This window comes from Chrysochloris asiatica, unplaced genomic scaffold (assembly GCF_000296735.1).
Source record: "Chrysochloris asiatica unplaced genomic scaffold, ChrAsi1.0 scaffold00005, whole genome shotgun sequence".
Classification (NCBI taxonomy): domain Eukaryota; kingdom Metazoa; phylum Chordata; class Mammalia; order Afrosoricida; family Chrysochloridae; genus Chrysochloris; species Chrysochloris asiatica.
This window is the reverse complement of record NW_006408523.1, coordinates 4724345-4733585: the sequence shown is the minus strand read 5'-3', so window position 1 is coordinate 4733585 and position 9241 is coordinate 4724345. Positions and strand designations below refer to the sequence as shown.

At 45.3% G+C, this 9241-nt stretch overlaps 1 pseudogene; it reads right to left on the bottom strand.

The window, feature by feature from the left end:
- Positions 1–4511, bottom strand: part of LOC102822610 — a 16783-nt pseudogene extending 12272 nt beyond the window's left edge.
- Between the last annotated feature and the right edge of the window lie 4730 nt (positions 4512–9241).

Here is a 9241-nt window from a genome sequence, read left to right as displayed (position 1 = left end):
GTCCACTGAGACTGGGAACCATATACAAGACCTAATATTTATCATCTCCACATTGTGATTTGCACTCATACTCCTGCCTTGTGACAATTTCTGCATCTTTAACAAAAGATGATCTGCCCCTGTTCACCTCCTAAAGCCTCCATGAAGCTCTGTAAAGAATTCCTAACCCCTATCCTCAGATGACTCAACCTTGCTCTTGCTGGAAGTGAAGAGGACTTGAAATACTTACTAATGAAAATCAAAGACAACAGTTTTCAGTAATTAAACCTCAATATAAAGAAAATTCAAATCCTCACAACTGGACCAATAGATAGCGTACTGATAGAGGACCCTAAGTAGCATAGGTTACGAGTTGGTCTGCGGGAGAAAGGTTATTTACCTGTGCTTTATTGACTATGCAAAAGTTTTCAACTGACTATGAAAAGCTATGGACAACATTACAGAGAATGGGTATTCCAGGACACAAAATTGTGCTCATGAGGAATCTGTATATAGATCAAGAGGCAGTTGATCAAACAGAACAAGGGGATAGTTAATAGTTTAAAATTAGGTAAGGTGTGCACCAGGGTTGTATTATTCCCCATACTTACCCAATCTGTACGATGAGCAAATACTCCGAGAAATTGGATTATATGAAGAAGAGCATGACATCAGGATCAGAGGAAGACTTATTAATAATCTGAGATATACAGATGATACAACCTTGCCTGCTGAAAGCAAAGAGAATTTAAAATACGTGATGATGAAGATCAAAGACCACAGCCTTCAGTATAGGTTGCTTTATAATGTAAAGAAAACAAAAATCCTTACTACTGGACCAATAAATAACATACATATAAATGGAGAAAAGATTGAAATTCTCAAAGACTTCATTTTGCTTGGATCCTTTATCAACACTCAAGGAAGCAGCAGTCAAGAAATTAAACGATGTATTGTTGTTGTTAGGTGTCATCAAGTCGGTACTGACTCGTAGCGACCTTATGCACACCAGAATGAAACACTGCCCAATCCTGGACCAACCTCACTATTGTTGCCACGCTTGAGCCCTTTGATGCTACCACTTTGCCAATCCATCTTGTTGGGGGGTCTTCCTCTTTTTCTCTGACCCTCCACTTTACCAAACATGATATCCTTCTTCAGCGACTGGTCCCTTCTGATAATATGTCCAAAGTATAAGAGATGAAGTTTGGCCATCCTGGCCTCCAAGGAGCACTCTGGCTGCACTTCTTCCAACACAGATCTGTTGGCTCTTTTGGCAGCCCATGGCACTTTCAATATTCTCCTCCAACACCATAACTCAAATGCATCAATTCTTCTACGGTCTTCCTTATTCACTGTCCAGCTTTCGCATGTATATGAGGTTACTGAAAATACCATGGCTTGGGTCAGGCTCACCTTTGTCCTCAAGCTGACATCTTTGCTCTTCAACACTTTAAAAAGGTCTTTTGCAGCAGATTTGCCTAATGTAATACGTCATTTGATTTCTTGACTGCTGCTTCCGTGAGTGTTGATAGTTGATTCAAGAAGAATGAAGTCCTTGATAACTTCAATCTTTTCTCCGTTGATAGCAATGTTGTTTATTGGTCCAGTGGTGAGGATTTTTGTTTTCTTTACATTGAGATGCAATCCATACCAAACACTGTGGTCTTTGATCAGACATATTGTCAGGAGGGACCAGTCGCTGGAGAAGGCTATCATGTTTGGTAAGGTGAAGGAAGGGTCAGAGAAAAAAAGAAAGACCCTCAGTGACATGGATTGACAACGTGGCAGCATCAATGGGCTCAAACGACATATAGCATTAGGCAAATCTGCTGCACAAAACCTCTTCAAGAGCAAAGATGTCAGAATCAAGCCATGGTATTTTCAATAACCTCATATGCATACGGAAGTTGGACAAGAAATAAGGAAGACTGTAGAAGAATTGATGCATTTGAGTTATGGTGTTGGAGAAGAATATTAGTATCATAGACTGCCAGCAGAACAAACAAATTTGTGTTGGAAGAAGTACAACCAGAATGCTCCTTAGAATCCGGGATGGCCAGACTTCGTCTCTCATACTTTGGACATATTGTCAGGAGAGACCAGTCTCTGGAGAAGGACATCATGCTTAGTAAAGTGGAGGGTCAGCCCAAAAGAAGAAGATTCCAATGGGATGGATTGGTACACTGGCAGCAGCAATGACTGTGAGGTTGGCACAGGACCAGACAGTGTTTCATTCTGTTGTGCACAGGGTCACTATGAGTCAGAATCGGCTCGAGGACACTAACAACAACAACAACAGCAACATTGTTTTGAAAAATCTTTCTACTGAATGACAACATTACTAGTAACTGAGTGAAAACCTCTTTATTTCTCTCCTTTAATTACTACTTCATTCTCAAAGAAATATTAATTATGTAAGATTGTAGCGAAAGCACTAGGAAACGGCATTAAGTGACAGCAACAAACAGTTTTATAAGCTTGTTGGGTGCTGACTAAACCACGTGATTTGATGCAGCTCTGTAATTGGATGACAACGACTAACCCACGTGATCTGATGCAGCTCTGTAATTGGATTAAAATGACAGCTGTGACTGGAGCAAGTTGTTGTTGTTGTTGTTAAGTGCTGTGAGTCGGTTCCAACTCATAAGGACTCTACATAAGGTTCCCAGGAGCCACAGGTAGCTATGAACCACCGACCTTAAGGTTAGCAGTCCAGTGCTTATCTTACAGTGTTATACCAGGACTCCCCAAGGGTTTTAAAAGGTTCAAAAAGTATTTACGAAGTGTGGAGATTATAACGCCATAGAAATTTTAGGAGGAGTAATTTCCCACCAATAAACAGCAATTATTATTATTATTACTATTTTAAAGTAAACTAGCATAAAGTTTTAGTCTTGTAGGTACAAGAGTTGTTAGTTTGTGGAAAAATGGAACTGAAACATAATGGAGTTTTTCCAGGAACATTTTAAAAGTCCCTCATATACTGATAAGGAGCTCTGGTAGTGTAGTGGTTACGAGTAGGGCTGCTAGCCTCAGGGACAGCAGTTTGAAACCAGCTGCTCCGCAGGAGAAAGACGAAGCTTTCTGCTCCCGTATTTACAGCCTCGGAAACCCTATAAATGGTTGCTTTGAGTCGGAACCGACTCTACGGCACACGACCACCACCATCTACTGATACAACTCAGGTGGGTTTCTGAACAACGCTTTGTTTTTACAACCAATAGACATTTAATAATTAAAAAAAAATAGCCAACTAACCAACCTCTAATGAATAGAATATTTTACAGACTGCACGAATATTTTATAGATTGCCATTTTGGTGTCATTCCCCTCCCCCCTCGAACTATGTCACCCCCTCTAGTGACGTCACTGTCCCTTTTTTTTACTTGAGAAATCACCCCCAAACATTACAGATGAAAACTGCGAAGTGGTCAGGGACACAGAGGGGCAGGGCTTCCACCAGGGGGCGTCGTGGCTTGTGTCGGACCTGCGCAGAGGGCGGGACTCCAGCTGCAGCAAGCGCTCCCGGGTGCTGAACGAGCGATGACTCAGCGCTCACCCGGGGGACTGGGCTCCTCCGGGCACACGTTCGGTAGCCTTGCGCTGCGGCCTGGTTCGTGGCCCGGGGCTTAGAGCAGAGCGCGGCTGCTCACTCCAGGGTCTGGGGTCCGGAGCCAGTAATGATCCTGAAGGTGCAAGGCCAACTTCTCCGGATGCCGGTGGCTGGGAAATGGCCCTGCCCGCGAATCTCCTGCACTTGGACTTGGCCGAGTCCACGCTGTGGTTCCAAGCAGTCTGACTTCCTCAGTGCGCGCCCTTGCCACATCCATCCCTGCAGTCCCGTGGTTCTCTGCTTACCGCCCCCAACCCCACCCCTGCCCCCTTAAATGATGTTTCTAAATTTTCTAGCCAAAAGCTCTTATCCTCAACAGGATGTCTCGCTTTCATTGCGGTTCTTGGAATCAAAGGCTATTGTAAGCACTTTCCTAACGTGGCTTTTATCCGGTGAATGGTCACTGGGGACTGTGGTCACGTGTTTATATTAAGATAGCAAGCTTCCCCCACCCCCCCAATTTGGGTCGAGAAAACTTGAGGATAGAGGGGCAAGTGGGATTACTGAGAAGTCCCTGGGATGGGGGCACAGGGGCAGGGGTGCTAACAGAGTGGAGAGGATGTGTAAAAAACCTGTTGCCATCAAATGTATGCCGACAGAGGGAGCCCTGGGGTAGCGCTGTAGGATAATCACTGGACTAGTTAGTAGCCACAAAGCCTGAGGTTCAAATCCACCAGCCTCTCTTGGAAACCCTATATCCTATGTTACTATGAGTTGGAACCGACTTGATGGCACACAATACCAGCAAATAGGACAGAGTAGAATTGCCCAATAGGGTTTCTAAGGCTGTAATCTTAAGCACACTGTCTCATCTTTCTCCCGTGGAAGAAGCTGGTGGGTTTGAACTGCTGACCTGGTTAGCTGCTGAGTGCTTAACCACTGCACCACCAACTCAAACCATCCCCACCAGCGTCATGTTGATCCCGGCACACAGAAGCAGACAGTGTCCTCTTTCTTCCTGAGTGTGGCTGGTGGTTTCTAATCGCTGACCTTGCAGGTAACAGCCCAATGCTTAATCCTCTGAGACACTAGGGCTCCCCTATCTGGCAAGCCTCCCTTAAGTGGATGTTTTTGAGCACTTACTACATGGAGGATGCTGTATTTGGCCCCATGATTCATGTTCACCTTGAATTCTCGTGGCAACCCTGTCATCTGTATTTTACTGATGACAGAGTGGAGCTCGGAGAGCTTACGGAGGCTTCCCAAACACCAGAATCTGCCAGATCCAAGAGGGGGCTTCTCATAACTTCTACACTGCCCCTTGTCTCCCCCCTCCCCCACTGACAAACAGTCTCAATCTCTTTAGTCTCTCCCCTAAACCCTCACCCAGGCACCCACTTCTGGAATAAGTTTGAAAGGAAAATTGACAGCCCCCCTCCCTAGTGATGGTAGCAGAGATGTACAAGAGGGGAGGAGTGTTCTGAAGTCACCCACCACCACCCTGAAGAATGAGGGGATGCAGAGCAGCTTGCACTGGTCCATCAATGTGACCAGAGTTCCCTCCAATGTTCTAAAGTTTGTCCAGCTTGTGGGGGACAAAAAGATTCAGGGCCCAAACAAATTTTTGCTTCCTGATGCCTGCCCCCCCGGAAGCAATATGAGTGCTCACAGCCTATGTGCAAATCAATCTGCTTTGTCTGTGTGGGCACAAATGTCTTTCCTCAAAACGGCTGGCCACGAGACAAATGCCCAGATGGCAGGTCTGCTGGCTCATTGTTTCTCAATGTTACGTGTCTTTGCTGTGGCTTAAACAGAATCACTGTGAAATCCAACCAGTGGGGGTCTCCAGTGCTCAGCCACCTCTGAAAAATGTCGTGTAGACCAACCCCTACCCTTTTTCCTTCCAAGTCTCATGATTTTCTATGAAACGATTCTTTGCAAGAAAAGGCTTATTAAGAAATTGACTGCTGTTGGTGTTAGGTGTCATCGAGTCAGTAGCAACTCATAGTGACCCTATATACAACAGAACAAAACACTGCCCTGTCCCGGGTCAACCTCACAATTGTTGCCACGCTTGAGCCCATTGATGCTGCCACTTTGCCAATCCATCTCGCTGCAGGTCTTCCTCTTTTTCTCTGACCCTCCACCTTACCAAGCATGATATCCTTCTCCGGCGACTGGTCCCTCCTGACAATATGTCCGAAGTAGGAGAGACGAAGTTTGGCCATCCTGGCCTCCAAGGAGCACTCTAGCTGCATTTCTTCCAACATGGATCTGTTTGTTCTTTTGGCAGTCAATGGCACTTTCAATATTCTCCTCCAACACCATAACTCAACAGCATCAATTCTTCTACAATCTTCCTTATTCACTGTCCAGCTTTCGCATGCATATGAGGTTATTGAAAATACCATGGGTTGGGTCAGGTGCACCTTAGTCCTCAAACTGACATCTTTGCTCTTCAACAATTTAAAAAGGTCTTGCGCAGAAGATTTGCCTAATGCAATACATCATTTGATTTCTTGACTGCTGCTTCCATGAGTGTTGATAGTTGATCCAAGAAAAATGAAGTCTTTGACAACGTCAATCTCTTCTCCATCGACAATTATGTTGTTTGCTGGTCTAGTTGGCTAGAGGCTGCCATACAAGCTGGAGAACGCTAGATGGAGCCCTTGGTAGAGACCAAGGTCTGCATGCACCCAGGAGTCTGGATTTGTTTGAATGAAGACTGCATTCACTCATTCTTGAAGTTGGCTTTCATTTGGAAAAATGAAACCTACCACTTTACCCCAGTGGGTAAGTCAGGGTTTTTTGTTTCTTTGTTTTTTGTGGTCATAAGCAGTCTATAATCTAGGGGTCATTACTGAGTGAGATTGAAATAGTGATTATTAAGGGGGGTCAGTAAGGAGCTCTGGTAGCGTAGTGGTTACGAATCAGGCTGCGAACCTTAAGGTCAGCTGTTTGAAACTACCAGCCGCTCCGCGGGAGAAAGATGAGGCTTTCTACTCCCGTAAAGATTTACACCCTCGGAAACCCTGTACAGGGTCGCTATGGGTCGGAACCGACTCGACGGCACTTAACAACAACAACAACAAGGGGGGTCAGTAGGGTTCCTGGTTGGCACTGTAGGATAAGCATTGGATTGCTAACCACAAGGTCAGCGGTTCAAACTCACCAACCGTACCTTGGAAACCCTATGTTGTTGTGGTTAGGTGCTATCGAGTCGTAACCGACTCATAGTGACCCTGTGCACAACAGAATGAAACACCTCCTAGTCCTGTGCCAACCTCACAATCCTTATACTTGAACCCATTGCTGCTGCCACTATGCCAATCCATCTTTTTGGGAGGGTTTTTTTTTTTTTTTTTGCTGACCCTCCACTTTGTTGTTGTTGTTGTTGTTGTTAGGTGCCATCGAGTCAGCACCGACTCATAGCAACCCTATGCACAGCAGAATGAAACACTGCCTGATTCTGGGCCAACCTCACTACTATTGCCATGTTTGAGTCCATCGATGCTGCCACTTGGCCAATCTATCTCATTGGGGTCTTCCTCTTTTTCTCTGACCCTCCACTTTACCAAACATGATATTCTTCACCAGCGACTAACCCTTCCTGATCATATGTCTGAAGTATGAGAGATGAAGTCTGGTCATTCTGGCTGTATGTCGTCCAACACAGATTTGTTTGTTCTTTTGGTAGTCCATGGTACTTTTAATATTCTCCTCCAACACCATAGTTCAAATGCATCAGTTCTTCTATGGTCTTCTTTATTCACTGTCCAACTTTCACTTGCATAAGAGGTTACTGAAAATATGGGGTAGTTATGAGTCAGAACCGACTCAACAAGGAGCAATGGTAGTTAAGCATTCAGCTGCTAACCTACCAGCTGATTCCAGGGAGAAAGATGTGACAGAGTATATCTTTAAAAGTCTTTTGGGGCAATTCCTTTCTGCCCTATGTTGTTGCTGGTAAGTGCCATCGAGTTACTTCTGACTCATAACTACTCTGTATAGGGTTTCCAAGGAGCAACTGGTAGGTTTGAACTGTTGACCTTGTGGTTAACAGTCCAGCGCTTCTCCTACAGCACCACACTAAGATATCTGTAAGTCAGAATTGCTTCAATAGCAATGTTGCTGTTTTATGGGTAGTGGGGGTTTATGAGGCTTGGTAGCACTGTGGGTTAGGCAGTGAGATGCTAACCATAAGATTGGTGGTTCAAACTCACCGACTGTTCTGAGGGAGAGTGATGAGACTGTCAGTTCCCATAAGGTTTACAGTCTTGGAAGAGTTTGCTCTGAGTCAGAATCGATTTGTTGGCAGTGGGTTTTGCTTTCTTTTGTTTTTGGGTGGTCCAGTGGTAGAATTCTCGCTTCCCATGCGGGAGACCCCGGTTCCATTCCCAACCAAGCACCTCGTGTGTACCGCCCCCGTCTATCACTGGAGGCTTGTGTGTGGCTATGATATGAACAGGTTTCATGGAAACTTCTAGACAGATGGACTGGCACACACAGCTCTATACCTCCTCACTATTCAGGGTGTGGGTGAGTACCAAGGGAAGCTGTGTGTTTCCTCTTAAACTTATTCCAGAACTGGGTGCCTGGGTGGAGGTTTATGGGGTCAAGGCTGTTTGTCAATGAAAAAGTGGGGGGAGGAGAGGATGTGTGCAAAGTGCAGGAAACCCCTGCTTTGGAATTGGACAGGCATATCTTGGGCCAGCTTCTAGATAAATAATACTAAGATCAATGAACTGAAAGGCTGAAGGTTCAAATCCAGCTAGAGGTGTCTTAGAAGAATGACCTGGCAATCTTATTCCCAAAATTACAGGGGAAAGTCGCAGTGGATCACATACAACCCATCATGGGGTCAGTGCAGGGCTGGGCAGAGTTTCATTCTGTTGTGTATGGGGTCGCCAAGCGTGGATGGCAGTAACAATAATGACCTCAGGTACACTCTCTGCTGTGTCAGGAATGACAAACCCCTTGGCCTCTAAATAACTTTCCTCTCCACACTCTGACACTGCCAGGAGCCCCCAGGCTCAGCATTCCCCTCCAGTGGTGCTGAGCTAATTCGCACCTCTTTGCTGCAAGCACCCTGAGAATCTACAAGAAGAGGACCCCATCCATTGAGCTTTAGAGTATAAAGACTGGGCAGTCCCACAGAAGGAGCTGGAAAGGTGTTCTGAGAAACAGAATGCTTGTTATGTTAAACGCTTCTGACCACATAATGAGGTACTGCACTCCATTGCTCCTGACTTAATTTAAGTCCCTGTGCAGCTCCAGGTATAGAAATCTGTAGAATGCTGTAGAAATCATTCCTGCGGGTCCTCATCCATTTGTTCTAGGCTATTGCAGGTGGTTGGAAGGGGACCTCTAGATGATAATCCTTCAAATTCCTGGACTGGCCCTCATCTGAGGGTCTTCACACGTTTCAAATGATGACTGAGTGGTTGAACATTTAAGTCTACTCAGAAGTACCGCAGAAGAAAGGCATGAGTGTGTACTTCCAAACTGTCGTTGAAAACCGTATGGAGCCCAGTTTTACCATGTGAGCTGGAGTAAATTCCATGGCACCAGGATTAAAGGAGGGGGGGGTCACTCACTCCCCCCCTTTAAAATGTATTTTACTGTATTTTGGGTGAAAATACAAGGGAGGTTCAGAAAGTTCATGGAAAACTGGAAAGAAAAGATAATGGGATTTTCCCACCAACT